This window comes from Cryptomeria japonica, chromosome 4 (assembly GCF_030272615.1).
Source record: "Cryptomeria japonica chromosome 4, Sugi_1.0, whole genome shotgun sequence".
Taxonomy (NCBI): Eukaryota; Viridiplantae; Streptophyta; class Pinopsida; order Cupressales; family Cupressaceae; genus Cryptomeria; species Cryptomeria japonica.
The window spans coordinates 726,555,565-726,569,736 of NC_081408.1; positions in this window are offsets into that span (position 1 = coordinate 726,555,565).

The window sequence follows — 14,172 nt, forward strand, 5'->3', positions numbered from 1 at the left end:
ATATCATAAGAATCACATAGAAACATATAGAAGCATCACATAGGTACACATGCATATACCTGCCACAAGGATGAATCATCTCATATGTATATCAAAATCATAAGTGTCATGATACAATGATGTCAAAATACATATGGCTACAAAATCACCCAAAGGTGTCATCATACAAAATGGAACAAAAAAACTGATACATAGGGAGCCCTCTAAGGCTATGCTGAACTCCCTCCCTTGGAGCCATCTGGCCTCGATGGAGTCTGAGCCCTGGAAGGACCTGCCCCAGGATCATCTCTCCTACCCTCTCTATCTGGTGGTGGTGGAGGACCCATGACCCCACCGCTAGACGCATGTCTCCTGTCCCTCCCTCCAATGGTCATCGTTGTTTGTGATGGTCTACAGAAGCTCCTAGCCTGCTGCTCTGATGGTATTGCTCCATAGTATAGGTCTCTCTAGTAGCCTATCTCCTCCCCGACCTGCAGAACATAGGTGTATCCAGCTCCTGTGTCCTCTGCTACCTGTCTCCCTTGATGAATACTAAGAGGGGGGGTGAATTAGTATGCCAAAAATCTTTACACTTGAACACTTTGCAAGACTAACAGTAAACCGGTAAAACAGTTTAGCAGACAAACCGGTTAGCACACATGCAAACCAAATAGAAAATAATGCATTCACCCACAGTAGCACAAACATAATAACACAAGAGATTTTGACATGGAAACCCAAATGGGAAAAACCATGGTGAGATGGAACTCACAAGTAACTATCTGCAGAATAGAAACCAGACCGGTTAAGGTCTTGCAATGTTCTTTACCAGAACAGACCCTGTTAGGAATCTCAATCTCTGTTAGGAGATAAGTCCGATTAAGGACTACCTTGCTAGAGGATTTTAGATCCACAGATGTGAACCACCTTGTTAGAGGATTTACAAGAGGCTTTTCGGCCTACCCAGTTAAGGGCTACAGACTTGTCGAAGATGTGAGTAATCAACAAGTGAGTGATATACCAAATGTAGCATCCTAAAATTGCGACACTTGCAATTTCGACTGCATTTTGGTCTTCACGATGGCGACGCAACACGCAACCTGAATGGAGACCCCAAAACTTGCTCACGACACTGAAAACTGCATTTTTCAAGCACCATTGGCCTGAACCTCCTTGCACCCCGCTGTCCCGGAGGTGGGACCAGAGCGCCCAGCGCCCTGATCCCTCAGGACCAGGGCGCCCAGTGCCCTGGTCCTCCAGGACCATGGCGCCCAGTGCCCTGGTCCTCCAGGACCATGGCGCCCAGTGCCCTGGTCCTCCAGGACCATGGCGCCCAGCGCCCTGGTCCCTGGGTCCTATTTTTGGCCCGGTTTCCTAAGTGATATCGGGTCTTTTTTATTGCAATTTGGAAATATACTTCCCTGGTCGGCCTAAGGTCAGGAAAATCAGTCTATCAGCCCTAATTGACAAGTATATAAACTACATTTTTCTCTCTCATTTAGAAGAGAAGACATACATGACGGAAAAAGCGTGGAAACTATACTCAAGCATTCAAGCATTCAAGCAATTGATCATTCCAAGTCTCCATTCAAGGCTAAGTGTTGCATTCAAGTCAAGGATTCAACCATTGAAGAGGAGATCACTTATTACATGCTACATACTACAACATACAACATCTAAACCTTCGCACATAAGGATACCAACATCCTTAGAACAAGGTATTAGTACTTGTTTTACATTACAGTCATTTACATTTACAGCACTTGCTCATTTCTTGGTTAATTCCAAAACCGGGGTTTGACCTAAAGGCAAACCCCTAATCCCTAACCCCCCAATCGTCTTCGCTTTTTTGTGTGTAGGTTACAGGTACGCGGCTGAGATTGAAGATCTGGAATCCTTGTGCCGAGACGAACAGATCCCCCTTCATTTCGCGGATTTTTCGGAGGACCGTGGCGCCGGGCGCCATCGTCCCGACAACTTTTTCTCAAATTTGCAGGACAGCGCCGTATCGACATTCTACTGCTAATTCCAGGTCCGCAGCTTCATCCTATAACCTAAACTCAGTTTATAAGCGAATCTTTATGACTTTCTATGCATCCTTAGCTTAATTTCCTTAATCAACATTCTTTACAAAAGAGGGTAGCTTTGCTTTCCAAACCCTTGAAATTCATTTAGCATCCAATCTTACATCGTGTGGGATTGAATCTTATGAGTTTCAACCCCTCTTTTGAATGTAAAGTCTTCCCCCTAAGTGAAAACCCATCGAATCCTAGCGAACCTCCCTTCTCTCTCCTCGGAGTTAGAAGAGGGGAGACCAACTAGGGTTCGACCGCGATTTTCCGCTTTACACCAAATAGCACAGATATCTTGGTTAGATCCTTGATAGCTCAATCCTAATGCATTCCAGCATTACTTCAATCTTCTACACATTCATACTCTCTCTAACTCCTCAACCACCTTAAACCCTAGCAACAACATCAATAACCTAAAACCCTAGACATGATGTCCTTATAAAGGAATCTAATTCTATGTCGGTCCAATAGGATTACAATACAATTTCCTAAGTTCAATGCATCTGGACGAATTTGGTAACACGACACAAAAAGCACCGTTAACGTGTTGGCATTGTCAAACAATTGGTGGATGGTAACTCATCACAAAAGTCCGGTTGGTAACTCATCACAAAGTATTACCGGTTCATACAATATATCGGTTCAAGCAAAATGCCGGTTGCCGGTTTGACAAAAATGAAGACTAGGAAATATGTGTTTTGCCACTTTGATCCTTCATACCGCTTGAGATCCTCGAACTGCTCGGGGTTAACAAACCGCTTCAGATTGGTAATCACTTTTTGCAAAACACCAATTGTCTAAGGACTATGATGCATTATACTGATTGGAACATGTACCACTTGAGCTTTGACATATACATACAAAAATGATCTCAATGTAAGTGTGTGTCCATCAATGACAATCAGAACATAATCATCAAAAATCCCAACAATCTCCCCCTTTGGCATTGATGGCAACACTTAGGAAATTTTGACATCTAAGTGTTTTACAACAAAAATATGCCTGAATCAAAATGACTCCCCCTAAGCATATACACTATCCCTTTTGCAGAAAATACAAGTATACTACTTCTTATCATAAATAACTTGAAAGTATACATTAAAACATTCAAAATTTATACTTCTCCCCATTTGCCAACAATGACAACAAAATATTACAGACTAACACCTGTGTCATTTAAAAGAATAAGAGTTTATGACAATAAGAAATAAAACTTGTCAAAAACAGATTTAAAGTCCTGCAAAAATTGTCTTATAGATAAAGACCAGGACTCAAGTAGGGAGGTGGCTACTTCTTTCTCTGTCTACATCTGGGAGACCTGCTCTTCCATGGCATCTAATGTGCTCATCTCTTGAGTCACCATTAAGGCATCTAGATTTAGATAGCACTTCTGAAGTATTTGTAGGCGTGGGAGTAGAACTAGTTGTAGCTCCTGCAAATCTTGTGACCGGTTACTAATCTCAAGCTCTATTCTTGTAGGTTGGATATGAAACCATTGAATGGTTTGTCCATAAACTGTGAAAGAGTCATATGGCAGCTTGAAGGTGCTCATGTATGACTGCAAGTCTGTTTGTATCTTTTGCTTCTAAACAAGAACATCATCATAGAAGAGATGGTATTGGAAAATCTTATTGAGTAATAGATTCCCCTCATCTAGAGCATTCCTTATATCCTTCTATGCTTTTTGCAGTTCAGACCGGAGCTCATTAAGCTTTTTCACCAGGGCAATGTTGAGAGCCTTTTGATGCTCTTTCTTGGCATTTGCCTCTGCTACCTCCTCTAGGCTCTACACTTGATCATCCACTACAGTGCATAGGAGCTTCAATTGGGCCAATGATGAGTCAGTGCTGGGGAGGTTTGTATCGGGTAACAAACTAGTAAGTGTGTCCATGACAACTTGTATCACATCTTGCTCCTTTTTCCTCCGTATCACTTCAAGGCATTCTTGAGCAACCTTGATGCTCCGCAGTAGCTCCATTTCACTTGCAGACTAAAGGTCAATGGGACTGGTGAGGTCAGCCGGTTTGGCTTGACTACCAGTTGCCTTAGGAGTCTCCATCTGTGTGCTCTGTGCCGCTTCTGCTTCCTTGTCCTCTGCCACTTTCTTCTTCTCTGCTTCCTCTTCCTTCTTCTTCTCCTCTTGCTTTTTCTTCTCCTCTTCCTTCTTCTTATCCTCTTCTTCTTTCTTCTTATTGGCTTCTTCTTGTTTCCTTTTCTCTTCTTCCTTTTTTCTCTTGTCATCATCATCTTTTTCTTTCTTTTTCCATTCCACTTCCTTCTTCTTCTTATCTTCCTCTTGTCTCTTCCTCTCCTCTTCTACTCTCTTCTCTTCCTCTTTTCTTTTCTCCTCCTCTTTTTCTCTCTTCTCTTCCTCTTTTCTTTTCTCCTCCTCTTTTCTCTTTTCCTCTTCATCCTTCTTCTTCTTCTCCTCTTCATCCTTCTTCTTCTTCTCCTCTTCTTTCTTTGCTTCCTCCTTTTTGTCCTCAGTTTCCTTTTGCTTTACTTCCTGTTCTGCCTGCTTCTCCTATCCTGATGCTTCTGATGGTGTGACTTGAGTATCATCCTCTTCCTCTAGAGCATCAACATCAATAGTTTCAGTAGGTTCACCAACTGGATTTCCTTCATCATCAAATACTTCATCCAGTTTAGATATAGCCAGTTCTTGCTCAGCCTTCCTGTTGGCTAGTCGCACTTTGTGCGTGTGAACCACTATTGTCATAAGTAGATGAGTGTCTTTTTCAACATCATCAATTCTTCCGTCCAATAACCAGAGTCTTCTTCTTCTGGTGAAGAAGATTCCTTTATTCTGATTGATGACATCAAACAACTCTAAATTGGATAGGTTGGGAAAGTGTTGAGCAAAAACTTTCTCCTTAATTTCCTGCTCCTTCTCTATGGCAATGCGCCATTTATTATCTGACTGATACAAAGAATTCGGTGTCTCAAATCTAATTTCTGAAGGCGACCAGTCATTAGCACATAAATATCTTATAACTTCTCTCTCTACTTCTTCAAGTTCTTCATTATTAAAATCATCAAAATGATCTACCAAATCATTTAACAATTTTCTCCTTATGTTTTTAATTGTTCTTTGACAATTTGTCAAAGGTTTGTAGGAAGAAATGTCAATATCTACTGGTGCCGATGATGCCAGTTCATTCTTTGTCTTTTTCTTTGCTTGCCGTGTCTTCTTAGGTTTTTTCCTCAGACACATTTTCTTCTGAGTCTGGTGAGGCATTCCTTGTCTTTCTCTTTCTTTCGAACACTTTAGCAGGTGCCGCTTCTGGTTTCTTTTTAGCCGGTGACTGCTTGGTCACTGTAGGACTGGCTGTAGTAGCCAGTGCTGATGCTGAAGGCACTGCTTTTGCCTTCTTCACTGAAGGTTCTTTTCCTTTCTTTGCTGAGGGTTCCTCAACCGGTGTTACTCTTTCTAGGTAGGTGTCAGTTCTCCTTGCCTTTGGATCAAGCAGTGAGGCAATAAGGGTAGAGGCATATCCTTCTAGTGTATCATTCATTACCTCATAGCCCATAGGCTCCACTTCCTCCTATCTGGGCACGACAACCTCCATTATGCATTGATCCACTTTAATGGTGAAACAGACATCATCATCATATTTCTTGACAATATAACCTGATATTCTCATCCTCTAACTCATTTTGTGTCTGAACTCATCAAAGTACTTGTTCAAAACTTTAGGGTAACTGGTTCCAACTACTTGAAGGCTTTCCTTGATTTGCTTGGTTACCGATTGGTCAGTAGACCACTGGACATCACCTACTTCTAGAAAGTAGCCTTGGAAGTAAAAGAACAACCCAACCAGTAGTTGTCCAAACTTGAACCTCAATGCATTATCTTGTTTGATCGATTTAAGATTCAACAGGAGTTGCCTTTGCATACCAGTGTAGAGGTCGAATGATGCATCTTCCTTGATCATCCGTAAGCGGCATTTACCACTGCAGCAGATACGGAGTTAATTTTGTTGGCTAAGAACGTTCGGTATCCAATCACCATGCACACAAATTTCACGAGGTCATCCTTGATGGAATTAACATTCATTCCTCATGAGTTGCTCATTGAATCGGTGAGCTTGGACATTTCAATCTTGCTTACCATCCTTAGGGCTGGCACTTCCCCTGTATTGCAGAAACCGGTGATGACATGAATTGCTTGTGGTGTAATATCATGCGTTCTTTCCAGGTACATCTTGTCACCATGAACTCTGCTCAGAATGATCCTAATGTGATCATCTATGAAATCTTCTAGGAAATAAACATCATTGTGGAGCGTCTTCTTCTCTAAAATACTATACTTGGTTTGATCTTTTTATCTTGTCCACAAAATAAACCTAGCTGCGAGTGAATTACTAGAGACCCCAGGTCTTCGATTTTACAATCTATGTGATCTAAGATTCCCTCTTCTACTATCACACCAACTGGAACTTGTGATAGGGCATTATATCTAAACTTGCGTTGAATAAAGCTTGCTGAATCTACAGATGTACTAGAGCTAGTATGGGATGTAGAAGCCATGATAGAAACTGAAAACTCGTAGAATACCTTTCAAAAATCATGAATTTAGGGCTTTCAGATTCTTCTCCACCTCATACTCCGTCGGTTGCAGAATCACCACTTTGAGTTTTTCTCTTGACCGTTAGCAATTTGCTTTTGAATCTCCTTCAAGGTTCCTAAATTTCTTAGAATCGCAGCACAAATCACTTCTCTTCGCTCTGCACTTGAAAACCTTTTTCGCTCAAAAAATGATAGTGAGAAATGATTTGAAAAATCCTTATAAACATATTGCTCACCTACCGCAATAAATGCTCCACCATTAGGGCGTAAACCCTAATTTGCCTTTTACCATTTTTGGTCTTCCGCCAGATGACAAGTATCATGTACCGGTTAAGGTTTTTTACCGGTGTAAATTGGGGGTTCGAAACATTTTGTTGTTTTCTCCCCCTAAGATTTTCTGAAGCTTAGTTTGCCGGTTCCGTGATTTCCACACTAGGTGTAGAAACTGGTTCCTCTTGCAACATTGTTGGTTTCTTCTTCTAGGTCTTGTTCATATCCACTTGAATAGTGTCAACATCAATCTTTCCTTCTGGAGTGACCGATATATCATCTAATATGTTCTTTCTTGATCTACAAAATCTGGCAATGTGACCCGGTTTGTTGCAGTGATAGCAAACCAATCCAAGTGCTCTCCAAGGTCCATTGTTCATGTTTCCATTCTTCCTTCTACATGTTGCAGCAGTGTGACCATGACCATGACAAATCCAACATTTTGCTCCCCATCCAGTTGCCGCTTGATAGCCACCGCTTCTTGGTTGATGATTAAAGGCATTAAACTGGTTGTGATTCCGGTTCACAAAAGGTTGAGGACCAACTCCTTGGGTCCTCTGAGGATATCTTCCAGTGTTATTCATAACAGACCTGCATTTAGATGCTCTATGCCCAAACTTGTTGCATGCATAGCAGTTACCATTAAATCTATAGGATCTAGGCTTATCATTTAGAAAATAAGGAAAATTGTTGTAAGCCTTACTCCTACACATATTGGCAGTATGTCCTTCTTTAAGATAGTTAAAGAAAACAGGTTTAAAATTTTGCTTACCTTTATCCTTTGATGTCGGTTGTTTCTTTGATGCTCCAACATTTGTACCAAAGGTCTCACCTTCCTCATGACCGGAATAGCCAATTCCATCACTATTCTTGATAGGTTTGACATATTCAAGCTTTTGCTCTAGCTTGACAGTGCTCTTGTTGAACTTAGCAAGTATTTCCTTTGACTCAAAGAGTTCTTTGGAAATAGCATCATTTGTTTCCATCAGGTTTTCATTCTCAGAGATGGCAATGTTTAGTTCTCCTTGCATGTCTTCCTTTTCCACTTTGCTCGCATGGAGTTGAGTAGTTAGGGAATTGATCTCTTGCTTCAGCTTGGAGATCTCATGATCTTTGTCTTTCACCAGATCTTCAGTTTTCCTTCGGTTCTCAAGCTCTTGACACATTCAAATAGTCAGTCCTTCCAGCTCCTTTCTTAGGTTGGAGTTTGATTCATTCAGCTTTTCTACTTCTTGAATTAGGGCTTCCATATCCACTTCATCAGAAGAACTATTTTCAGATAGCTCCATCAGCTTCTCAGCATGTTCTCTCCTCTTTGCTTGAGATGCCTTATATTTGACCATAAGATCATCACAGGCTTGCTCAGACTGAGTGAGTCGATGAGTAAGTTCCCTCAATGTGTAATCCCCCATATCTCTTTCCAAGTGGTTAAACTTATAGAAAGGTAGGCTCTAATACCAATTGATGAATACTAAGAGGGGGGGTGAATTAGTATGCCAAAAATCTTTGCACTTGAACACTTTACAAGACTAACAGTAAACTGGTAAAATAGTTTAGCAGACAAACCGGTTAGCACACATGCAAACCAAATAGAAAATAATGCATTCACCCACAGTAGTACAAACACCATAACACAAGAGATTTTGACGTGGAAACCCAAATGGGAAAAACCATGGTGAGATGGAACTCACAAGTAACTATCTGCAGAATAGAAACTAGACCGGTTAAGGTCTTACAATGTTCTTTACTAGAATAGATCCTGTTAGGAATCTCAATCTCTGTTAGGAGATAAGTCTGATTAAGGACTACCTTGCTAGAGGATTTTAGATCCATAGATGTGAACCACCTTGTTAGAGGATTTACAAGAGGATTTTGGGCCTACCTAGTTAAGGGCTACAGACTTGTCGAAGATGTGAGCAATCAACAAGTGAGTGATCTAGCAAATAGCACAGATTGCTTGGTTAGATCCTTGATAGCTTGATCCTAATGCATTCCAGCATTATTTTAGTCTTCTACACATTCATACTCTCTCTAACTCCTCAACCACCTTAAACCCTAGCAACAACATCAACCGAAAACCCTAGACATGATGTCCTTATAAAGGAATCTGATTTCATGTCAGTCCAATAGGATTACAATATAATTTCCTAGGTTCAATGCATCTGGATGAATCTGGTAACATGACACAAAAAGCACCGTTAACGTGTCGGCACCGTCAAACAATCGGTGGATGGTAACTCATCACAAAATGCTGGTTGATAACTCATCATAGAGTATTATTGGTTCATACAATATACCAGTTCAAGCAAAATGTCAATTGCCGGTTTGACAAAAATGAAGATTGGGAAATATGTGTTCTGCCGCTTTGATCCTTCGTACCACTTTAGATCCTCGAACCGCTTGGGGTTAGCAAACCGCTTTAGATCGGTAATCACTTTCTTCAAAACACCAATAGTCTAAGGAGTATGATGCATCATACCAATTGGAACATGTACCGGTTGAGCTTTGACATATACATATAAAAATGATCTCAATGTAAGTGTGTGTCCATCAATGACAATCACAACATAATCATCAAAAATTCCAACATCCCTACCCTTAGTGCTATCTCAACCTTTGTATAACGATGGATAACCTGATCCCTCTCCCGCTCAGTATCCCTCAGCTATCTCCTGAGCCTATCCCTCTCCCACTCAAGGTCCTGGATCTCATCTGCCTATCCCTGGTAGATCTCCCTCAACTCTAGTAACTCATCCTCCTCCTCTCCCCCCTCACCCTGTGGCTTCTCCTATGGCTGCCCCTGTCCATGTACTTGTGGCTACTCCTATGGCTGCCCCCGTCCCTATACCAATTTGAGAGCCTATACTGCTGGCACCTGTAATGACAATCCACCTCTACCTCTCACCATTTGAACCTATCGAGCCTGCCTCTCCTCTCCACCCTCCCTCCTTGGAGCCACTTTCCTCTCTTCTAGAACACCCCACCTCCTCCGTCGATCTCTACCTCCACCATATCCATCATCATCCCCATCGCCTCCCCCATCTCCACCTATCAGCTCCCCTGGATCCGTCAGCCATGGAAACAGATGCTCTGCCCAATATGTAGTATACTCTACATCCATCCCTGCATCCTCCATCTCTGGCCACATATCCCAAGGTAAGGGAATCATCTCTACTAGATGCATAATTGCCTAATCATATGACAACAATGGCCGGAAGTGTGCCTGATCCCTCACCGTCTGAGCATACATCCTGGAACCCCATGCCATCTGTTGTATCCTACTGAACTGTCTGCCCACCTTATCCACCAACTGCCTCTCAAGCACATATGGTGTCTGCCTAATCAAATACCTGCTCCAAAATGTATATGGCAGCTCCACTGCGTCATTCTCCCACTCCTCACACTCTCAGTATGACCTCCATACTACAGTGTCAATCTCATCAATGACCCTGTGCTAGTACTCCAATCTCCCAATCCGTGGCTAAGATGTAATCATATCATACAAATGTACAAAACTGCGCCCATGGCCCCTACCTCTGAAATGAATCAGTCGTGTAACTGGCAGATGCTTATAAGCCCACACTTGCAACAATGTCACTTTGCAACCTAATCCTACTGATCCATGGTATATAAATTGATGAAGCTGATAATATAAAGGTGCCAATAGACATGGTCCCTAGGGAAATCTGGTATGCTATGTCACCAGTGTCTCCTGTGTACTCCCCTAGCCCACAACCAATCCTCACATCACCCTATCTGGACAAAGGAACCCACTAATCACTCCTACCAGTATTGCTGATAGTGCTAATCCAGTCTGTGTCATCATGTCCCATGCCACGTGTCCAACCCTCATCTCCAGTTGTGGATTCTGGAACACTCATCTCAGTGCATCCCTATCTCCGTCTCGATCATAGGGTACTAACTCCCCATCGATCATTATCTGCAGTATACTATAAACATCCTCTAAGGTGACTATCATCTCACCCACCGACAAAGGAAATGTAAAAGTCACTAAGTGCCATCTCTCAGCTAGCATAGTCAACAACCCCATGTTCGTCCGAAACTTAGGCACATACAGAATATGTCACAAGCCCATAACCTTAATTGCTGCCCTATCCTCAAATGTCAGCTCTGGTCGTAAACTCTGAGTCAATGGGAATCTCTCCCATGACTCTAGCATAGGTAGCTACTCCTGCAGTCAAGCAAATCAACTGTGTCAGTCAAAGTGGCATTCCCTGTTCATCACAAAATGTTGCTTATTATCCTAAGTGCTTATGATATTCTATCCTAGTGGCACTCCCTGTTCATCACAAAGTGTTGTTGTTTACCATAGTGGTACTCCCTATTCATCAGAAAGTACTACGTTTTTGCACTCCCTGTTCATCACAAAGTGTTGTTCATTTTTGCACTCCCTGTTCATCACAAAGTTTTGCTCTTTTTAGTACTCCTTGTTCATCACAAAGTACTATGTCTTGGTACTCCTTGTTCATCACAAAGTGCCTCGATCTATCCTATCTTAGGGCATCTTCTTGAGTGTATCCTCTTGAGTAGTTTCCTCATTGGCAACGTATGTTCTATCATAGAATTGTCAGTCCTAGCCCTATCTACTATCCTAGTCTTCCCTAGAGGACCTGCTTGAGGGTATCCTTTTAGCAGCTTATCCAATCGACAGCGTATGTTCATCACAGAACTGTCGATTTGGCCTAGAAGACACAAATGCACATTTAAGACATAAACGTGCTTGCATACTGCACATACACATCTTCTCTACACAGACACGCCTGAAATACATAGATGCACCTCTGCTCTGCATAGACACGCCTGACATACATAGACGTGCTTGCTCTACATAGACCCGCCCACATAGCATAAATATTCCTGCACAACTTAGATGCTCTCTCATTTGACACAAGCGCCTTTTCATTTGCAGATGCGCTTGGCACAAACACAGACAAGCCTAGCCTACCCAGACGCGCCTGGCACCAGCACTGATGCGCCTCAACATTTTTCCCTCCACTTGACATATTTAAAATGCATTTATTTCACTACCTAACATGCATTAATGACAACATTTATTGCAACAAAGTACAAGGAGGTTTTGCGGTACTCACTAGCTCTCCTGCATCTGCTGGCCTCTGAAATCGGCAAAAGCGATTGATTATGTGAACCAAAGCCATCGATGTTGACTGCTCCTGCTCTATTCTCTCTCTGCACTCTGATCTCTTGTATGTGTGGATGACAATGAGGATTTTTTCCCTTCGTGGTCTATCTTATAGACTACTCTAGCTCTAGCCCTAGCCCTAGCCCTCATTTCCCAGGTCAGTCTTCTTTATCCCATGACTCTATCACTCTATCCGGTCAGTCCATTCTAGCCTTCCTTTCTTATTGAGAGATTGTCTGTGATCTTTTCAAACATTTTCATCCAGTCTCTCGAGGGGGCATATCATTCCCATCTTGGGGCAACTTTGTATTAGTTCATATTATATTCTTTGAAACAATGCAACAAGCTGCATTGTCTCAAAGAGGGGCAAAATGTAGACACCTAAAATTGTCCTATTTAATTAAATAAATATTTTTATTTATTTAATTATTTTAGCCTAATTCTTCTATTAATTAAATAAATCTTTATTTATTTAATTAATTCATTTATCCTCTTCTAGCCTTATTTCTCATTTAAATAAATACCTTTATTTATTTAAATTACCCCTTTTCCTAAATTAAATAAAATAAATATTTTATTTATTTAATTGATCCCACTTCCTCTATTAATTAAATAAATCTTTATTTATTTAATTAATTCATTAGCCTTTTCTACCCATGACACATGTCATTCATCTCTTAATTCATACACTACCTACCCTCTCATTATTTTCTTATTTCCCCTACCTACCCTTTAATCATAGCCAACCATTTATCTTTTACACCTCTCAATCTTATTCCTCTATTTCTTATAGTGTCTTCTATATAAGAGGATACTTTCTTTCATTATCAACCCCTAAACGACTACTCGACTACACTAGCATTCGAACTTTCATATGCGATCTAGCTATCAACCACATTTCCATTCTTTGTTGAGCTCTTGTGCACATATAAAATCTGAGAGCAAATATATCAAGAAAGATAAATGGAGATAGGAAGAATGGAGATTCAAACCCTATTGGACATTTGATGGTATAATCTTTGTGATTTCATTTGATTTGCATTGTCTTAGGTAATCTTCATATGTTATGGTGGATCTTTATTGATTGTTAGGCTAGGGTTTTGTGGTTGAATTCATTTAGTCTTTCAACATTGTTGTTATCCACTTTTCACCATATACAGGTATAAATGGAAGTTTGTGAATCATTTGAGAAGATAAAAGATAAAAGACAAAAGTTTGAGATCGAGCAAAGATGTAGAACCGGCAAGATTCTGGTCTGGTGGACTGAAGCTGGGAGGGTTGAGGTTTGGATTAGGGTTGAATCAACAGAGTGTTTTTGGTTGATGATTTGATGTGTAGATGATTTATGGATCTTATAATTGTGTTGTAAGCATTGTTTATATCCTAGACTATGATCCAGTATGTGACATATGTAATTCTTCAAATTGCTATAAGATTTGTTCATATTGTTTATCGGTTATGTGTTCGGTGATGTTATCGGTTATTCTTTTTACTTTATCTAGTGTTGTATTACTAATTATGAGTATATCTTACATGGTGTTTGTGTTAGGCTACAAGGATGGGATGTCCTTCATTGGATCTCCCTACCTTGACTGCATCAAATGGTATCAAAGTTGGTTTGTGAACCTATTGTTGGAGAGAGTGTTGGTTGTGTATCGGTTACTTGGAGAGGAAGTTGAGGCAACTTGTGGACTTGTTCAGATTTCCGAATGTGAGGTGGAGAAAGGTTTGCAAGTAGACCGCCAATCCTAGAGCTTGATCTTGAGGTAGTTAGTGGGTGGAGACTTGAACAGATCACTGATTGAGGCAGGCTGCAGAGTGGACCAATAGATCACCGAGGAGAGACAACCAAAAGCTGTAGTTAGATCATCAAACCCCTGAGGTAGTTACAAGTACCTACTAACATATCGTTGAACCAGATCAAGTGATGGGACTCACTTTTCAATTAACCCCGAGAGTTTGAGTAGGAGCATCGGTGTAGTTCTTATCGATGGAGCAATTAGTAATGGAATTGCTTGGAGATCATGGCATTCATTCATGTTTGAGAGTTTAGCATTGTGGTTTTGGATTTATTCCCTTGAGCTCGTGGTCTTTTTCATGTTTGAGATTCATGTCATTTGG